This window comes from Ascaphus truei, chromosome 2 (genome assembly GCF_040206685.1).
Source record: "Ascaphus truei isolate aAscTru1 chromosome 2, aAscTru1.hap1, whole genome shotgun sequence".
Lineage (NCBI taxonomy): Eukaryota > Metazoa > Chordata > Amphibia > Anura > Ascaphidae > Ascaphus > Ascaphus truei.
Window position 1 is genome coordinate 97,933,641 of NC_134484.1, and position 19,705 is coordinate 97,953,345.

The 19,705-nt window shown below is 47.2% G+C and overlaps 1 protein-coding gene across 2 annotated transcripts in view; it reads left to right on the forward strand.

The window, feature by feature from the left end:
- The first annotated feature begins 369 nt into the window (after positions 1-369).
- NCOA2 (nuclear receptor coactivator 2) overlaps positions 370-19,705 on the forward strand; it is a 213,215-nt gene continuing 193,879 nt past the window's right edge. For both annotated transcript variants that reach the window (XM_075583705.1, XM_075583726.1), the window contains exon 1: positions 370-479. The gene's annotated coding sequence lies outside the window, so the exon portion shown is untranslated. The remainder of the gene's footprint in view (positions 480-19,705) is intronic.

The window sequence follows — 19,705 nt, forward strand, 5'->3', positions numbered from 1 at the left end:
TTTAATTGGTCAGGTGCCGTTTATTTTGCTCCAACCAGCAGACACACAGTTCCATTTGTATTTCTTTCTACATAATATACAGTGTACACAATAAATATACATTAAAGGTGCCACACAGCCCATTTGTTTTCTGTTCCTTCACACAACATGATACCATATAAACATATGCTAGTGATATAATAATGATCAGCACTAGTTTTTGATGTGCCCCTTGTTGCTGGGAGGTGACATTGGCAGTAGGAGACAGGGATGTATGTTGGGTGAGTATATGGACAGGGTTAGGAGGGGTGCCCTCCCATAGGCAGGAGGAGGAGGGGATCCAGTTGTGGAAGGGAGGTTCTGTTAGTAGTAGGCGGAGTTCTAGTTGGTAGGAGGAGGATCCCGGGATAAACAAGCCTGACTCTCCTCCTGTATGAGCGATCATGGCGGCTCTGGATCCGCTCAGCCCCCGGGCCGCTCTGCCCAGCCTGCAGTGACCGGTAAGCGGTGTCCCCGCTGGGGGCCGGGTAGTGATTTCGGGCGGTGTGCGGGGCCGGGTTATTATGCTGTAGGGGCCGCTTACTGCCGCGGGACCGGTCCGGGGCACATGGAGGGCGGCGGCTGCCCAGGGCTAGTGAGGCTGTGCCTTGCAGGGGAGGCTGTGTGACTGTGCCTTGCAGGGGAGGCTGTGTGACTGTGCCATGCAGGGGAGGCTGTGTGACTGTGCCTTGCAGGGGAGGCTGTGTGACTGTGCCTTGCAGGGGAGGCTGTGTGACTGTGCCTTGCAGGGGAGGCTGAGTGACTGTGCCTTGCAGGGGAGGCTGTGTGACTGTGCCTTGCAGGGGAGGCTGTGTGACTGTGCCTTGCAGGGGAGGCTGTGTGACTGTGCCATGCAGGGGAGGCTGTGTGACTGTGCCTTGCAGGGGAGGCTGTGTGACTGTGCCTTGCAGGGGAGGCTGTGTGACTGTGCCTTGCAGGGGAGGCTGAGTGACTGTGCCTTGCAGGGGAGGCTGTGTGACTGTGCCTTGCAGGGGAGGCTGTGTGACTGTGCCTTGCAGGGGAGGCTGTGTGACTGTGCCTTGCAGGGGAGGCTGTGTGACTGTGCCATGCAGGGGAGGCTGTGTGACACTGCCTTGCAGGGGAGGCTGTGTGACTGTGCCTTGCAGGGGAGGCTGTGTGACTGTGCCTTGCAGGGGAGGCTGTGTGACTGTGCCTTGCAGGGGAGGCTGTGTGACTGTGCCTTGCAGGGGAGGCTATGTGATTGCTGTGTGCTATCCTATGCAGGGGAGGCTGTGTGACTGTGCCATGCAGGGGAGGCTCTGTGACTGTGCCTTGCAGGGGAGGCCGTGTGACTGTGCCTTGCAGGGGAGGCCGTGTGACTGTGCCTTGCAGGGGAGGCCGTGTGACTGTGCCTTGCAGGGGAGGCCGTGTGACTGTGCCTTGCAGGGGAGGCCGTGTGACTGTGCCTTGCAGGGGAGGCCGTGTGACTGTGCCTTGCAGGGGAGGCCGTGTGACTGTGCCTTGCAGGGGAGGCTGTGTGACTGTGCCATGCAGGGGAGGCTGTGTGACTGTGCCTTGCAGGGGAGGTTGTGTGACTGCTGTGTGCTATCCTATGTAGGGGAGGCTGTGAGTGTGACGGCTTTGCAGGGGGAGGGTCTTTGTGTGAGTGTGACTGTTTTGCAGGGGGAGGAGGTGTGACTGACTGTTTTGCAGGGGGGGGGGTGGGAATGCTTTGCAGGGGTGGTCTGTGTGACTGCTTTGCGGGGGAGGGTGTGTGACTGGGACTGCTTTTCTGGTGGGGGGAGGGGGGTCTGTGTGACTGTGCTTTGCAGGGGGAGGTTGTGGGACTGCTTTGCATGGGGGCTGTGCGACTACTGTGCTTTGCAGGTGGAGGGTGTGTGAGAGACTGCTTTGCAAGGGGGGGCTGAGACTGCTTTGCAGGGGGGGGGCTGTGTGGCTGTGTGGCTGTGTGGCTGTGTGGCTGTGTGACTGTGTGACTGTGTTTTGCAGGGGGAGGGTGTGTGACTGAGATTGCTTTGCAGGTGGGGGTCTGTGTGACTTTGCTTTGCAGGGGGGAGGGTCAGTGTAACTGGTTTGCAGGGGGGCTGTGCGACTACTGTGCTTTGCAGGTGGAGGGTGTGTGACTGAGACTGCTTTGCAAGGGGGGTGGGGGGCTGTGTGACTGCTTTGCAGGGGGAGGGTGTGTGACTGAGACTGATTTGCAGGGAGGGGGGGGGGGGGTCTGTGTGACTGCTTTGCAGGGGGAGGGTGTGTGACTGGGACTGCTTTGCAGGGGGAGGGGCTGTGTGTGTATGTTATAATGCCTTGCAAGGGGGAGGGTCTGTGTGTGACTATCTATTAAACAGTGTTTTCTGTGTATGTGCTGCTTGATTACATTTTACAAAGGTTGTTTGTGTGTACAATTGGGCTGTTGATGTGTGACTGTTTTAGAAAGGTTGTGCTGTCTGCTCCTTGATTGTGCTTCAGAGGTTTTGTTTTGTGTAGAGGTGTAACTGCTGTGTGTGTTGCTCCTGGCTGCTGTGTTTGCCTTCGAGAGTTTGTGTTATTGTGGGGAGTAATTTTAAAAGATTGTGTAACTGCTGTGTGTGTGTTCTCAGATTGTGTAATTGCTGTCCCCTTTTCTGAGGTTGTGTTACTGCTGTGCGCATGTTTGCCCTACACTATTTTATAGAAGGGAGTAACCGTTATGATGAAATGGACAAGTCAGCCATCTTCAGACTCTGTGGGTCATTTAAGGATTCTGTGCATTCACATCTCAGAACTTCACACCACTGACTGTGCATCCCCTGTGCAGTCGATGCCCTTGTTGCATTACTCTGCTGTTCAATGGTCTTTAAATGAGACCTTTAACTTTTTCACCACATAGGTCTCTTTTCATTTTTGTTCTCCTAAACATGGTTGATGCTGTGTTGGAAGCCCCTGTGAGATGATTTAGCGAGTCTGTGCATTGTGTGGAAGGGTTATCTATTTAGGCTGACTTCATTTAGAGGGTCAAGTGGTGTTTAGATTGTGTGATGTATGTCTATGCAAAACATTATCTGGCCGTGGTACCCTGGGTGGCTGTGGGAGCTGCACAATTAGTTGCCAGTTCCTCCTGGGCAGCAGCCCTGGATGTTAGTGGGTGACACGGGCAAGGAGTCAAGCGTGCGAGTCCCAGAAATACCTAGGGGTATGTTGTCCTGTTTCCATTTCTTAACCAGTTATTTTTCTGAGGTTGTTTTTTTTAATTTATTTTTTATATATTTAAATTACGTGCACCGTGGTGCATGATCAGCATTTGACAGCGAGCACCAGAAAATACACACTAAGGGGTGTGGGCTTTGAACTATGTAAGCTTGTGTGTCCTACTGCTGATAGGAAATGCATTGTCACTATTTGGTATAGAAGGGCAGGGGGTTAATGGGCCATTTTCAGGCCCTCTATCTCAAACCTACATGTGGTCATAGGGCTACAATATTTATTTTCAAATGCATAACTGCTTTTTCAGCCGCATGTCTGTGTATTGAACACTGCTTATATTAAAGGTACATCTTGTTAACTTTGTCACTTGTCTGTGCATATTTGTGTTTGTGACATAGCTGTTGGATAATTAATTCCCTTGCTGCTAGTGGAGTCACACACTTTATTTTTATTTTATTTATAAAATGTTTTACCAGGAAGTCATACATTGAGAGTTACCTCTCGTTTTCAAGTATGTCCTGGGCATAGAGTTGATGAGGCTATTCTAACAATGAAGGAGTTAAAATTCACTTTTAGGGTGTTTATCGGAAGTATTTAGGCCTGTAGATGTTGTCATAATTATATTATTATTGGTATTCAAGTATCCTCATTGTGTGTGTGTGTGTGTGTGTGTGTGTGTGTACACACCATAATATGCATCCATTGAGGTTACACTAGAAGTGATCCCAGATATTAATAAATTGAGTAGTAGTGCATGTTCTACAAGAACGTTGACAATAAATAGAGATGTTTCTGTTCTGTTATTTCTGTATATGTCACCCTCATTAGAACGTGTATGTGTGTTTCCCACACAGTTATGAGAGCTATGTTTGCTTGTCTGATAGGGCACTGTTACTGGCTTGCTTTGTAACAGGCATTGGGCAGGGCCAATGACAGGGTGGGAGGGGACAGTGTGGCATAAATATAGCTGGATTTGGACTCTGTGAAAGTTAACCCTTTTGATGACCAAGGAACGAACAACAGTGGACAATATATATTATATACAGTAGTAGGAGATACAAGTTTTTTTTCTTTTTACAAAATCCTTATGCATGTTGAAAATAAAGAAACGTAAAGGATTATTATTATTTTTTTTTTAAATATATATATCTGCCCTGCTACTAAATTACATATATTTATGAAATTAGTAGCTTTTTACAGTCGTTTAATGTTACCCTCTTCTAAGGGAAAAAGCAGTGGGTACCAATTATACCCTGTTGGCTAACTAATAATGGCTTTGCATGCAGTGTGACTTGGCGTGTTCCATCTCTAGGCGTGCGTTTGAATGATTCGTAAAAGATTGCATTTTGTTAAGTCGCCAATAATTGATTTTTATTTTCTACCTACTGTTTCGTGGACACTTCTATCCAGGATGGTGAGACCCCCCCCTCTACTTAACACAGCTTCCTGGTAAAACCCATTGCCTGCTTCCGAAATAGGAGTAGACTGGTAGTATTGCATCAGAGAAAAAAAATAAGATATATTTGAGGCTTTCACAAGGGGCCACGAGCTAACATAGAACTATGACAATACAGCAGAGACGCGCTTTGCAAGAATAGCAGAGTCATTCTAAAGGAACAGCTGCTCCACTGGCCTGGGCTGTTTCTCTCTGTTGATGTGGTCACTGGCACATTCTCAGAGCGAGCTGAAAATCTCTGAAACTGGAACCATCCAAACTACAGGCTGGCAGAGACGTGGGCCAGCTAGGAACACGGTGCTCTTTAATCTTTTCATTTGGGTTGCGTTTAGGAGCAAACTCTCCCTCCCACCCCCGCCCCTCCTTTTTAGGTTGGCCTAGGTTCTAGGCCCTAGGACAAAGGTGACCAACTTCAGTCCTCAAAGGCCATCAACATGCCAGGTTTTCAGGATATCCCTGATTCAGCACAGCTGGCTCAGCCACTGATTGAGCCACCTGTGCTGAAGCAGGGATATTCTGAGGACTGAAGTTGGCCAAACAGGCCTAGGAGAAGTAAGAATGTTACCAATGCTATTGTTTTTAGTCTGTTATGTAATGTATCTAATAATGAATGTACAATGAAACAAACCACTGAAGAATGTTCTGTTCCGAGCAGCTAATTGTGAGATTGTAACGTTAACCCCTTTATTAGTATAGCTTTATTTTCTTTGCAGTGAGGCCTGCTACCAGCAGCAATGGTTTAGCCCTTTCTGCCGAGGAGTCTGCAGAGCTTTGCAATGGGTTCATGTAAAAATGACAGCAGATGCTTTCATTGTGTATGTGAGGTGGCCTCAGGTGCAATTTAATTATACAGCTTGCACTGCAACTGTTTCCAAACCTGCTCCCTGGGCTCGCCCCCCCCTCTGACAGCAAGTGAGTTAAAAGAGCGTCATTTTCCCATCGCTACCCAAGGAGGAGAAGGCGTGGATCCGACTCCGGAGAGATCGAGTTACAGGAGCATTCAGTGTTTAGAATAGCATGATACTCTAGCAGGGCTTGATGCGTCCAAAAGACGGATTTCCCCGGATATTTATCAGAGCGACCGGGCCAAATTCTTTGCTGCTTTTTGTTTCCTTGATTGGCTGTGCGAAGTGCCACCAGCAGTCGTATGGGGAAAGACCCTTCTGTCCACAGTATGTGCTTGTGTAGGCGTCTCGAACGGCTTACACCATCCTACAGGCAGTGTTGTTGCAGTCCCACAAAGGGGTACATTTTAAGTAAGGACATAGATATATCTAGATTTGTGGTTTTTGTTTTTGTTTTTTTCCCCAATTATTTGTGGAAATGTTAACACTGGATCCTGGAATGTAGGGTGTTTTTATTTTCTGCATACATCTCTGCCTTTTCCTGCTCCCTTTCCTAATTGGTCATATAACCGACTGGGGACGAGGGGCGTGCATAAATCTGATTACCCCAACATTTGGGGGGCAGCTACTGCGGCTGATGTGTCCCTCCCCTGATTATTTAGTCTTTAAATGAAAAAGAAAATGGAAACAAAATGTACAAATGTAAAATCATTTAAACCAACCATCAGCTGTTTAGATTTATTTGAGGCACAAACCATCTCATTTATCCATTTTAACATTATTATTAGTGTTTAGTATAAGTTGGTGCTACATGGAACTCCACGTTAACCCGCTGGCTGGTAACTGGGCCTTGAATGCATTGCAGCGCTAGGAAAATGCTCGGGCCTGTGAAGAGCAGGTGGCTGCAATGTAGCACGTTCATGTGTTGTATGCAAGAGACAGGCATATTGTGATCATGTCACGGGACGTCATTGTGCCCGCATTGTATTTTGTTCAGCTCTGTGCCCTCACACACAGTTTGAATGAAGAAGAGGATTCAGGCAGGGGAAAAGGCAACTGTAGTCTCCCTGAAACAGTGGTAATGACTGAATTAAAATGGTTTTATTAAGCAGATTTGTAGTTACATTTGTATTGAGGGTTGTAGCTGTAATGGGACACTTTCGTGTAGTGTGCTTAGCAATTAGTTGATTTTGAGTGGCTTTGTATCAGTACAAATTGGGAGGTGCCCTGGTGTAGGCTTAGTCCAGAAGGTATCCCGTTCAGAAAATATTAATGCTTTTAACTGCTAGCTGCCCAGTCATGAACTGCAATAGGCTTCATTCAATTCTCTCTAGTACTAGCATTATTTGGATTGGATGGCCATTACACAGTTAACACTATATTCCAGTAAAGAAGTAGCTATAATAGTAATGAAATGCTTTGGGAGCACATGGCAGTTCTTCTGCATTTTAGAGTACTACTGTACATTGTTTTTTTATTTTTATTATTATTATTATTATTTTTTGTTTAGTTGGTAATATGTTATTGAAAGGCCCAGGGGATGACGTGTGTTCTTTTTACCAGAGTGACAAACCAAAACATTATTGCTCAATTGATAAAAAGAGGCACACAACATTGTGTCAACCCTCGCCTCCGTGTTAAACCCCCACAGGTCCATATCTCTGAAGTAACCAACCTATCAATCAGTCATGGATAATCAAGGTGAAGGCATGCAGCCTGGCTAATTTGGGGGGATATTGCCACAATCTGGTATGGCTGGGTCTTCGTGAAGAGATGGTGTAAACACTGGTATAAAAGGAATACCATTAAAGTTGCATTTTTCATCCTATGTGTAGTTGCAGTTTATCTGTCACCTTTTGAACCTCCTTTACTCTGTCTATGCAGCACTGATCCATTCAACTTGCTGAGCAGCACATCCTTTAATGTTCTCATTGGATATGATTGCAGGTGAAAAATAGTGTCCGGTCCCTCGCTGCTCTCTAATAACCCCCCTGAATTTATGGACGAGGTGCATCACTCTCTATATCTCAGTTGTGTTAATGAAGGGAGGGCGGATACAGCTGGGGAGTTTCACCTCCTAATGGAGGAATGTGTCGTATTTGTTTTAGTTTAATGAAAAAATGTAAATCATTCCCCATTATTTAATTGCTTTATATGACCTTTTTGTGGAGTGGATATTTTTTTTTTTTTAGATTGAAGTTTCACATTTTCGTTTACACAGAAAATGAGGATTCCAGCACCATATGTATTGCATAAATTAATTATATATTTACCATTTTCAAGAGAAACTTATCTGGAACAAGAAGATAAAAATTAGTTTTTTGGGTACTGTGGCCCGCAATGCAAAAATACAATTTATTTTTTTGGTTCAGCCTTTGTTAATAGCCTTCTATGTTTTCAAGTTCCGGCCCACAATGCTTTGGTACTGTGGGGCATGACTTTGTGACGCAGCGTGGTGACTAGCAGCTGTGCCTCTTATGTGGTTGTTCTGTACCAATGGTCATACCAGGGCTGCAAGGCACGAGTGATGTTTTCAGTGGACTTGTGGAGGTTAATGATATTTAATGACATTTTTTTTCAGGACCTGAATATATTTGTTGTTCACCAGCGATTGAATACCATGGGGCATTATGTTTTGCTGCTAATATTTTTTTTTGGGGTAGGTAAAACACACCATCTTAAAACACACCTCCTTACTGAAGCATTTTGGTAGCTCCCTTGTCTGATACTATACATCTCATATACATTTACCATGACCCCCTTGCCTGAGGCGTAACTAGGTGTTTTTGTGCCTGGGGCAAGTGTCTCCAACTGTGCCCCACACACAGCACACTTGCACATACTGACACATCGCACATCTGCCCTGCTCGACCCCCGACCCCAGTTCAGCCTTGCAGACGCACTTAACATAACACCCTCCTGCTGTTGCTGTACGTTCTCTTCTTACCACTTGGACTGTAAGCTCTTTGGGGAAGGGACTCCTTTTCCTAATGTATTGTATGTCTTTATTTATATAGCGCCATTAGTGTACATAGTGCTTCACATTAGTACTACACGTGACAATCCTATAAATAACAAATAATACAAATAATAGATCATGGGAATAAGTGCTTCAGACGTAAAAGTAACATTTTGGAAGAGGAGTTCCTGCTCCGGGGAGCTTACAATCTAATTGGCGGGGAGAACGTACAGAGACAGTAGGAGGGAATTCTGGTAAGTGCGTCTGCAGGGGGCCAATCTTTATGTAACGTGTATAGTACTAGCCACAGTGCTACTCATATGCTTCTTTAAGCAAATGTGTCTTAAGGTGGGTCTTAAAGGTGGATATAGAGGGTGCTAGTCGGGTATTGAGGGGAAAGGCATTCCAGAGGTGCGGTGCAGTAATGTAATGTTACTTTTGCGAATTAAGAGCTTATTCCTATTATGCCACGTATATTACTGCTCTAAAGCGCCATGTACATGGATGGCGCTCTACAAATAAAGATATACGTACATAGATACCTCGGCTATTGTGTGTGGCCAGTATCCTTGTTCATTTCAACTATTGCAATGCTCTTGTAAAAGATTTCATCACTTTCAACACCATATCCTTTTATGCTTTGGAAAAAGAGGGGGTGGGGGGGTGAAGGAATTGTGCTTTAATAAAAAGCTACTTCTGCTGCTTGCACATGGCCTGTAGCCCACCTATTGCTTGGCTGTCTGGTTACCTCACCACATATGGTTGTAATGGAAGAGTTCTGCTACCTCTCCAACTGGCCACGTGCGACGTGCACAGCACCGCTGCTTTGTGCTGTAATTGAATGCTCTGTTTCAAAAGAACATGATCACGATGTGGTAGGTAACGGTTACTTTTGCACAGTAGCGTGTTGTATCCCTGCAAGCTAAAGAGGCCGGGCCCGCTGAACTTTGAGTCAACTTTCAGAAATCATATCGCAGGCAAACGAGTAGAACTCCTGCTGGACCCGGCACTGTATGTCACAGTGAAACGTGTAAAGGAAAAGGTTAGCTGGAGCTGTTACAACTGCATGGAGTTGTCCATGTTACTCATTTTTGTTCTTTTTCACTTTTCCTACCCTGTCGTTTGAAATGTGAAGACATTCTGGGCATGGTTTCATTTGTTGGCATGATATAAATGCATTATGAATGCCTGCCATACTGTATGTAAGTTGAATTGCACTTCTGAAACGGGGCCTGCTTGCTTTCCGGAGTGAGAGAGGATTCTTTCATGTAATGTGTGGTTACAATACTCCCTTCAAATACCAATTTCTTCGCCTCAATTGCAATGTCGCCAGATAACCCCTTCAAAGGACCCAATGCAATACGATCACACACTTGTATTTAATGACAGTTTACTGAACACATGTATAACTAGATATATCTTTAACCCACATACAATATAGGCCTCGCACGGCCTGTAGTGTCCACCCCTGATAGGATTTCCCCAAAGTACTAAGGGGCCCCATGGCACCCAGCCTCCCTGGTGTCCACAAGAGCCAACCCACCCAATGTGTGAGACGGCGCTGTCCACAGTAACTGAAAGTGCACGTTGTGAGGTACCTGTCCAGGTGCTCCAGCACCCGGGTGTGCCCGAAAAGCAAAATGGATCTACTGATCCAGCGACGTCTATGTCAGCGAAGCCTCCGCGTCTGCGTGGGATGAACTACGGCAGGAGGGTCTCGCCTTTTAGTCTGATAGTGTGGTGGTGGTCCTGCCCCAGACCACATTCCGCAAATCGCTGTGCGGCGTCTTCAAATGGCACTATACACTAACTGTATACAGCTACAGGGGAAATGTCCCTAGCTAGGATTTTCCCTGTAGGAGCCACAATCTGATTAGGTGAGTGGGACCGAAAGGGTTAATCTGGCATAGTCTGGATGCCACTTACACCCAGACCCTACCTTCCCTTTCTCTGTCCTGGCTCCAACTGTCAGTCCCCCTAACTGTCAGAATTCTAACTGCCATGCGTCTCTCAGCCCTATTGGTTGCCTGGCAACATGTGGTCTGCAGCCCCTAAGGATGCTGGGACTTGTAGTTCCCCTGCTGTGCTATACTCCTAATGGCTGCTGCTTGCTACTGTGCATCCCCCCCGCACTCTCCCCAGCCTCCGCTGCCTATGGAAAGGTAAGGGGACCAGGGGGACCCAGGCTATATACGTTATTGATTAGCTCACATGGGGAGGTCACCTGCCATTTAACCCCTTTGAGACGCGGATGGGCAGGTGCACCAGAGTGCCTTCACTGATTGCGGAATGGAAGGCGTACTCCACTTCTTGATTGACCGCCTTCCAACGCCACCTTCCCTACTAAAACCAGCAGTAATATTGTGACATGGCTGCAACGTCATGGAGACCCTGGAAGGCCATGATGCAGTAGCTATGTCTATAAGGCACCGAAAGGGTAAAGCATCTGATATGGATTGCTACTTTTTAAAGCAAGTTTGAGCGGATAATATTTACCACACCCACCCATTCAGAAAATCCAGGCCCTGATCTGTTTCTCTCTGATGTCTTCTGAGTTAATTGATGGATATTAACTGCTGGAAGTAATAGCAGCAGCTATACTTAATGGAGTTGCCTCAATAATGTCTTATGGGTGTATATTGAAAAATTATCTTAACCCTTTGAGTGCCCTAGGACGTAGCTGCTAGCTACTACTCCCTCCCCCCCCCCACCAACATGCTAGTTTTCTTAGGGGAGATTGTGTCCTGCGCTCGTCTGTAGCTTATGAGGCGATCTGAAGTGATGGAGGGGGGATAACGCCTCCCCTTCTGTTACATCATCATCATCATCATCACCAGTGTCTGAGTGATCGGAGGGGTCGCCACACTCTGACCCCGCGGCCCCTCCGACATGCTAAAGGTGTTAAATCACTTTATTGCCAGGATAAAAGGTTTCATCTGCAGGAAGTGTTTACCAATGCATGGGTAAGAATATGTACATGAAATTATAATATACATAATACATTAAAAAAAGATTACAAATAAGGGGGTTATGCTGTTTGTAGTGCAAAAAATTTTTTGGCCTCACCCCTCATCCTCCCCCCCCTGGTAGAAATAATAATTTTTTTTATATGAAAAGAAACTAACCAGATAAACACGTGCAGTTTGTTGTCCCTGATTTTTTTTTTTTTTTTTTTTTAATATATGCTTCTAAGACCTTATTTCGAGTGATTTAGGTTTACATAACATGATCAATTTATGCAAGGTCCTAACCTAGCTTTTCACTGAAGCCAACATCACATGGGTACCAGATCTTGAGTGCTAAAGGAGCCACAACCTAGCACTCAGAAAACACAAAATTTATCAGTGTCATTGTCTTTCTTACATAAATGTGTTACTTTTTAAAGCGAAAGTAAAGCCAACAAGGCATTCCTTTTAGGCAGAGTCCCCGCTAGCGCTGAGCGAGCGGCACTTTCGGCGGTTACTTACATATAGATATATGTAAGTCCCCGCTCACGCGGCGCTCGTGCGCGGACACACGCTCACCCGCGATCGCCGCTTAGATAAACAAAAAAACCTATACTTACCCGCGCGCTCAACTACCAGCAATGCTCCCCACCTCCCCCGCGCGTGCGTACAAGCAGGACACCCGACGCTCATGCTTGGAGCGCTCTCCAAGCATGAGCGCGCTCAGCGCCAGCGGGGACTTGGCCTTAGGCCTGGGACATAGTAGTGTGAGCAAGGCTGAGCCGCGCTCACACTCGGCTCTGAGCCCCTGCAGCCGCAATGAGAGCGGCTTTAGCAGGGGCTCGCGCACGCTTGCGGAAGCGTGTGTCTCACAAAGTTTTCAAATTTGGTGCTCGCCGGAGCGCAGGGCCGGTCACGTGAGCGGTTCGCCCAATGAGGGCGAACCAGCTCTGTGACATCACTGGCCCGCCCACGGACGGCGCGCTGTGTAAGGCCAGGGAAAGCACCACTTACCCTGAGCCTCAGCACGCCTCCGCACGCCTCCGCACGGACACAATGTCTACATTAATTTATTTTGGTGATCGGAAATATGCTTAAGAACAGTCTCCAATCGGTCCCTTTTTTTGAGTAATCTCACTGACTAGCAATTGATCAAAAGATATTACCACATTTATTAATACTTATGTTTCGTAATGCTATTAATTCACCAGCTCCACATTCTAGAATCTGTGAACAAGCCGTAAAGTTCACAAACATTTTTCTTTCTTTCAAATTGTGACCTTCAAATGTCCTCTGCATTAGCACTATAGACAATGTTGCATAATAACATCGTGCATGCAACTAAAAGAAGATTGAATTGTAGAGCCATTAGCTACCTCATATCACATCCTTAATTTAGAGTTGTTGGAAAGCTTTAACTTGAACATACATATTCCAATAACAAAAAAGTTTAGTTTCCAGAGAAAATAAAGTATATAAATCAAATAAAACATTTAACATATGTTTACAATGAATGCTTATGTTGTCTATGCATGGATTTTGTAATTTGTGCCAAGGTTCACGTCTGCTGCGACAATAGCCCATGGCACTTGTTTGCTTATATTATATTAGTGATTTGTATGTTCGTGATTTGTAGTTACTATTACTCGAGCCTAAAATGTAACCCCTGGCACATGTCGGTCACCGCTGCGACCTGCAACAACGCGCCTGATCCTGCTTTGATGTCGCACTAGCTAAGTAGGATCAGGTGTGCTGTGTCCGGCGACGGTGGTGACTGACGGGTCAGTCAGCACTACGACGCTTTGGGGGGGGGTGGGTTAAGAGCAGTAAGATCGTAGAACGGGTGGCAGATGGGAGCGAGGCGGAGAGCTTGAGGACTTTGCCCACCTCTGCGTCTCAGTGATGTCGGGGGAGGAGTATCAGTTTGCTGTGTCAGTTTCAGAGTGTCACAGATGCTCGATGACACACGCACTCTGACATCCAGAGACGGGGGCTGGCTCCTAAGTTTGTCAAATCTTTGTCCACCCCCTGATGAGTACATAGAAGGGCATGGAAATAACACTCTGCTCTGCCTTTTGAACCTGGCTTGTTGGAGGGTTGAATGTCAGTCAGTAGACATTTCAGCTACCTGAATGTTCTGATTTAACGGGGTTTTGCCAAATAGCAATAAACGTAACTAATGTTAGTGACCTGTTTTTATAGGTTTGTTCCATGTGATACCATTAGAGAAAAAAAAAAATGAATTGGTCATTTTGAAAGTCTCCCAGAAATGTTTGTAAACTGATGTTTAGGATACAGTTTGCTGCCCTTATTTTTTTTTTCTTGTTGAAGGCACCAATATCCCAGTTTAAGCTAGTAACAGAGGGTTGCTCTGACGTGAGGTAATTCACGTGTTCTACATTCTAGTAACCTGCTTGCCCAAATAGTTCATTATAATACGTTGCTTTGTGTTAGAAGCCTGTATGATTTGACCTTTTATTACAAGCTGAAAAGTATCCATATTCACCAGTGGAGCACTACGACCCTATTCTATAAAATGCAACAGCGATGATTTAGGGCTGCCGACTGGGGGCTCCGGAGGGCCCGCTCGGCCTATACTGAAGTTGGGTTAGACCTGTGATCAGTTTTCAGCCGCCACTGTGGCAGTGCCCCGCTGCACTGCCGAACCTGTCCTCCCTTCTATAACTCAGGGTGCCCAAGTCAACAATTGAACTGGAACCCCATTGGCGGATCAGAGCTGTTGCCTTTATAGAATAAAGGCCTATGAGCCATATTTACTTGTAGCCATGCTGTAAAATGGCTGCAGTCATCTCTCCTGCTGACAGTAAGGCCTGGTGAGTTATGGGCATGCCAGCAGTAATTATGGAGGTTTGCCCTCACACCCTGGTGAGGTGCCCTATGTAGGGATGGGAGTGGTCACAGGCTCTGATTCCACGGTTAGTGATGTCAGAGTTGTGTCAGCCCCAGAGGATACATAAGGCACAGCACTGATCAAAAGTTAGGAGTTGGAAGTAGAGAGTAAGGCTAAGGCCCCGCTCCCAGAGTCAGCGCACCTGCGCTGCTGACAGGCGGTGCGCTGAGATACACAGACCGCGATCTGCGGTCTGTAGGGAGCCGGAGCGGGAGGTGGGCGGGAGGTGGGAGGTTTGATCGGGAGGTGGGCGGGAGGTGGGAGGTTTGATCGGGAGGTGGGCGGTTTGACAGGGAGGGGGGGCGTGGCTTGAGCGGAGGGACCCGCTACTCTCCCCCCCCTCCCTCCACGGACTCGGGCTGGAGCTGGAAGGTAAGTTTAAACACACACACGCAGGCACTCATTCATACACGCGCACACACACACACAGGCAGGCACTCACGCACTCATACACACACACACGCGCGCACACACAGGCAGGCACTCACGCACTCATACACACACACACACACAGACAGAGGCAGGCACTCGGGCACACACACACACAGACAGGCACTCACGCACTCAGACACATACACACACAGACAGGCACGCACTCAGACACACACACAGAGAAAGGCACTCACCTGCTTTCACTCCACACTCCTCCCCGCTCCCTGAAGCCTCCCCTCCCCATTGGCTCACAGCCACACACGTCACGCGTCAAAGCTAGGAAACACCATTCTCTGGTGTCTCCAGCGGCTGACGCGCGACAGCGTGTAGTCAGCTGTGCCGCCAGTGGGGACCGGGACCGGCTCGCGAGGATTCCCCTGCTGGTGGGGAACTCGCGACATTGCCGCCCGCGCCAACGAGCGCAGCGGGACCGAGGCCTAAGAGAGTGTTTGCTGAGTTATGGAGGAGGAGTTAAGAAGCTGTTAGAAGGACAGTGTTGGAACGGTGACCAGGGACCTGGTCACAGGGCGATATCTCTGCGGGGATAGGGAATCCCTACATTAGGAGGACTATACCTTTCAAAGGGAAGTACGGTGAACAATGGAGGGCTAAATTCACCCATTGTGGAGGGCAGCTGGCCCACCGTGCAAATAAAGATGCTCCTGTTAAAAGATACCCTCGTGTGTAAGTGTGGAGTGATTACGCAGGGGGCTGCACCACAGAGGAGTTCTTCACCAGGACCATCCACAAGCTGAAGCTGGGACCCTGATGAGGTGGAGGCGCTGCACTGGATCTAGGTAGGACTCAAGCACACTACCTCAGCTGCCTGTCTGGATTGGCAAATCCCCACACAACATCATGCGGGAGACTCAGGAGTCCTGTTGCCAACAGGTGCACCACCAGACATCACACTGTAATGGGGACTGGTTAGACCACAGGGGCCAATATGAGATTGGGTGGGTCAGGCCGGTTCAGAAAAACCGTTACATACTAAACAATGCCCACTTACAGGCCCCTTTTTAAGTAAAGCACCATTTAGTAAATGTGTGCCTATGTATTCTTCATATGTAACAGAATTTCAGAGTGGTATTATGTTCTAGACCAGACGTTTTCAACCGGGGTTTCCCGGCTGTCAGAAGGGGAAAGCTGGGACAACTCTCCCAGCTGTCCCATGCGCGGCGGTAACCCACGCACAGTGACCTGGCGACTCCAGAGCTCAGCAACAGTGTAAGGGGGCAAAGAGAGAGGAGGAGGAGAGTGTTGGGGGCCAAGGGGAGAGTGGATTATTGCCCTAATTTACATTTATTAAATGCACATTCACTATTTATTTTTTAAACCTATTCTCAGATGCAGATGTTGTAATTTTACCAGTGAACTATTTAAGGGAAAGTCTTGATGCAGTCAAAACAAACTCTTGTTATTGATATTCTGAGCAGCACATATACAGAATGACTTGTAAAAGTCACTTTAATATGATTGCAAAAGTGGATGTTCTTTTAATGGGTACATACCGGAGAAACTGAAGGGATTGCACAAGCAATAGAGTAAAGGGCGGGAGCCCATGAAATAAAGACCCATGTATATTCTAGCAACTATGTTTGGTGTGAGGTTTCACCAGTGACTTCCTGCACTGTATAACCCTAGTGAGTGTGTGTGTGTTTTTTTTTAATTGACTTGCTGCAATATTTATGCAGAATGCATTATCCATTAGTCAAGACAGCAGTACGTGACTGCAGTGTGCTAGCCAAATCTCCCTGCATGCTCTCGCACAGGCCAAGTGGGAGGCCGTAGCTCCAAACGCTTCTTCCATGTATCATTTAGGAAAGCTGGCGGAATTTGTGGGCACATCGCAGTTCTGAGATAACGGTGCTTGGGCTCGCCTTAACCCTTTCACCGCCACAAGGTCTTGCAACACATTCTGTAGGTCTCTGACAGCAAAAGGTCCGACGGCCCTGAGGCTCACAGGTCCATGGGACGGAATGGGACATTTTTGGTTGCGGCCGTTTCGCCGCGACTCACCCCGCTCCCGGCCGCTTCGAAGGTAAATTTTATTACTGTTTAGGGTTGGGGGTTAGTTAAAGGGGGCTTGGGGGTAGGGGGTTAATTTTAGGGATTTTAGTGCTTCTGGTCAGGGGTTAATGGGTTTTAATGCTTTGGGTAGGGGGTTAATTTAAGGAGTTTTAGCACTTGGGGTAGAGGGTTAATTTTAGAGGGTTTAGTGCTTAAGGTGGGGGGTTAATTTAAGGGGTTTTAGCGGTTAGGGTAGGGGTTAATTTAAGGAGTTTCAGCGGTTAGGTGGTTAATTTAAGGGATCTTATGGTAGGGGGTTTCAGGTAAAGGCGTGGGGTAGGGCAGGCCTGCACAACTCCAGTCCTCGAGGGAAGCAAACAGGCCAGGCTTTCAGGATATCCCTACTTCAGCACAGCTGGCTCAGTATGACTGAGCCACTAATTGAACCAGCTGTGCTGAAGTAGGGAAATCCTGAAAACCTGGCCTGTTTGCGGCCCTCGAGGACTGGAGTGGGGCAGGCCTGGGGTGGGGGGTTATAGGGTAAGAAGGCACTTCCTTGAGTGGCGAAGTGGCCGGCGGCGGTAGCTTCTGGCGGCGTGGGTGAGTCGCGACAGCCATTCGATCGCAGTGAAATGTGACTAAATGTCCTAGACCGGCATAGGGTCCCTCGCATAGGGTCCCTCGCATAGGGTACCTCGCCGGTGGGACTAAGCACATGTAGCTGACAACAGCAACAGTTCATTTATTGTATAATCCAGTGTTAGTATTTCAGGCCCATACAGTTGACAACTTGCAACATAAGACTGCTGTTTTAAAGGGGCCAGGAGATATTTCAGCTCCTCCCAGGACAAAAGTGAACAACTGTGGCCGTGTCATGTTTAAGGGGCTAAATCTGGATATTTGGTTCCTTTTTTTTTAATTTCAAACTACAATCTGCCACCGATAACTATTTTAAAATCTTTTTTTCCCCCCAGTTCTTATGTAAACATGGTGAGCTGAGACTTAGGAGTGGTTTGATTTCCTCTGGCTACTTCCTCTTGTGTGTGTTCAACAACTGTTTGTACTGTGTGCTCAACAGAGAGCCCCTCTCCCCGCTCACTTCTCTTTTTATTGGCTCTCGGGTGGGGGATAAGGATCAACAAAACACTTGATTTGACAAACACTCCAGCATTCAGATGCCCCGAAGAAATGCAGTTAGTAATTTCCTAAGCAACCATGCAATGTCTTTGTTTTTAGCACGGTTATATTTGTTTCAGAAAGCCAATTAATTATACAGTATATATAATACATACGATTTGTTTCTTTGGCAGCTGTCTGTTTTTTGTTTCATTCCCCCCCCCCCCCCCCCTTCAAATATCTAAAAAAAAATTATGTTGCAGCATTTTTGAAGAAATTCTTCTATAATTTTTTTATAGAATATTTTTTTTGCTGTCTGATAATTAAGTGCATCTGTAAATAAAGACAAGACCATGAAAAGCTAGTACTGCGTATTTCTCCGAGTACTTAACTTCCTGTGTTTTTCTCAACATCTATTAGGTGGGAGAGTAAAGACCCCACATTTCTGGAAGTGGTACTTAGTTTGAAAGAGAACATTAGTTTCTTTTTAACAAGATTTTAATGCTGTGTACTGATGCAGCGCCGGACTATTTTAAATAAACCCGCCTGCGTTGTCGGGTGATTTTACTAATGTTCGTTTTAATGTGGCAGCCGAAATCGCACGATACCAACGGAGCGGTCGCTTAAGAAAGCTCCCAATGTGAGGCACTCGCGTTAATAATAACGCACTCTGCACCGGGACTGAATCTATCCAAGATAAACCAGGGTGTTTGGTGGCTTTAAAGGAGTAATTAAGTGGGACATTAATTATTTTTAAATATATATTTGATTTGAAGCAGGGGGTCTCCGGGGCTGAACCCCATTAATTTCCATTTGGGGACCTCCTGCTTCCAGACATGCGCAGGCCTCCGGGCAAAACATTTTTCGGACCCAATTATGAGTTAACATATTCCGTAGATTCAGTAGTTTCCATGCCCCCCCCCCTGCTTTTACACCTCACTCTGCTATATTCACCCCTCTCTCATGTATTTCTCTCCCCATCTTACACCCCCCCACCCCTGTCTATCACTCAGTTATCTCCCCGCCCCTCCCCCCTTCCCCCATCCACACTCAATCCAGGTCCCTCAATCCTCCCCTCCACCCCCTGGCCACACACATACAATTTCCCCTCTACAATAGTTTCCCCCCCTCCCCATACAAAAATTAGAATAGCCAACTATACGCACACACTACAATAACCTCCCCCCCCACACTCACACAAGTGGTTGAAAAACACTGGTGTATACTGCAGTTACTTCTTCTTTTAATACAGTTAACTATAGACAATTGTGTAAAGAATGACAAACTACTTTAGTGACAGACACTGAGGTACAAATAGCACACTGACAGAGCAAACTGTAACTAACATTTACCCTGCATACTGACACACTGAAACACACACAGCCAATTGGCACACACGCACACAACAAACTGACACACATACCTTCCCACCGCAGTGCACAGTAACAACTCCACCTGATGTTACAGGGGCGGGCAGAGCTCTGCAACTCTCTGCCTCAGTTACACCCCCAGCCTCTGCTGCCTGCTCTCTGCAGACCGCCCTCCCCCCGCCCCCTAACTGCTCACAGCTCCCGATCCAGGCGGCAAGTTGCTGTTAAGGAGCCCGGAGGAGGAAGGGGGCCCTGACTTCTGTGGTCGGTGGCTAGACTGCTGGGCCAAATGTCTTGCCCCCCCGTCAGCGGGCCCCCGGGCTTTAGCTACGCCCCTGCTTCCAGAGGAATATACCTTCGAAGAGTGTCAGTAACCCTCTGCTTTTTAACGCTCCCACATCACGCGGGCTAATAGGAAGCCGCACCGGATGAAGTCACAACTTCCTATTGGCCTGCAGGACGTGAGAGCATTGAGAAGCGG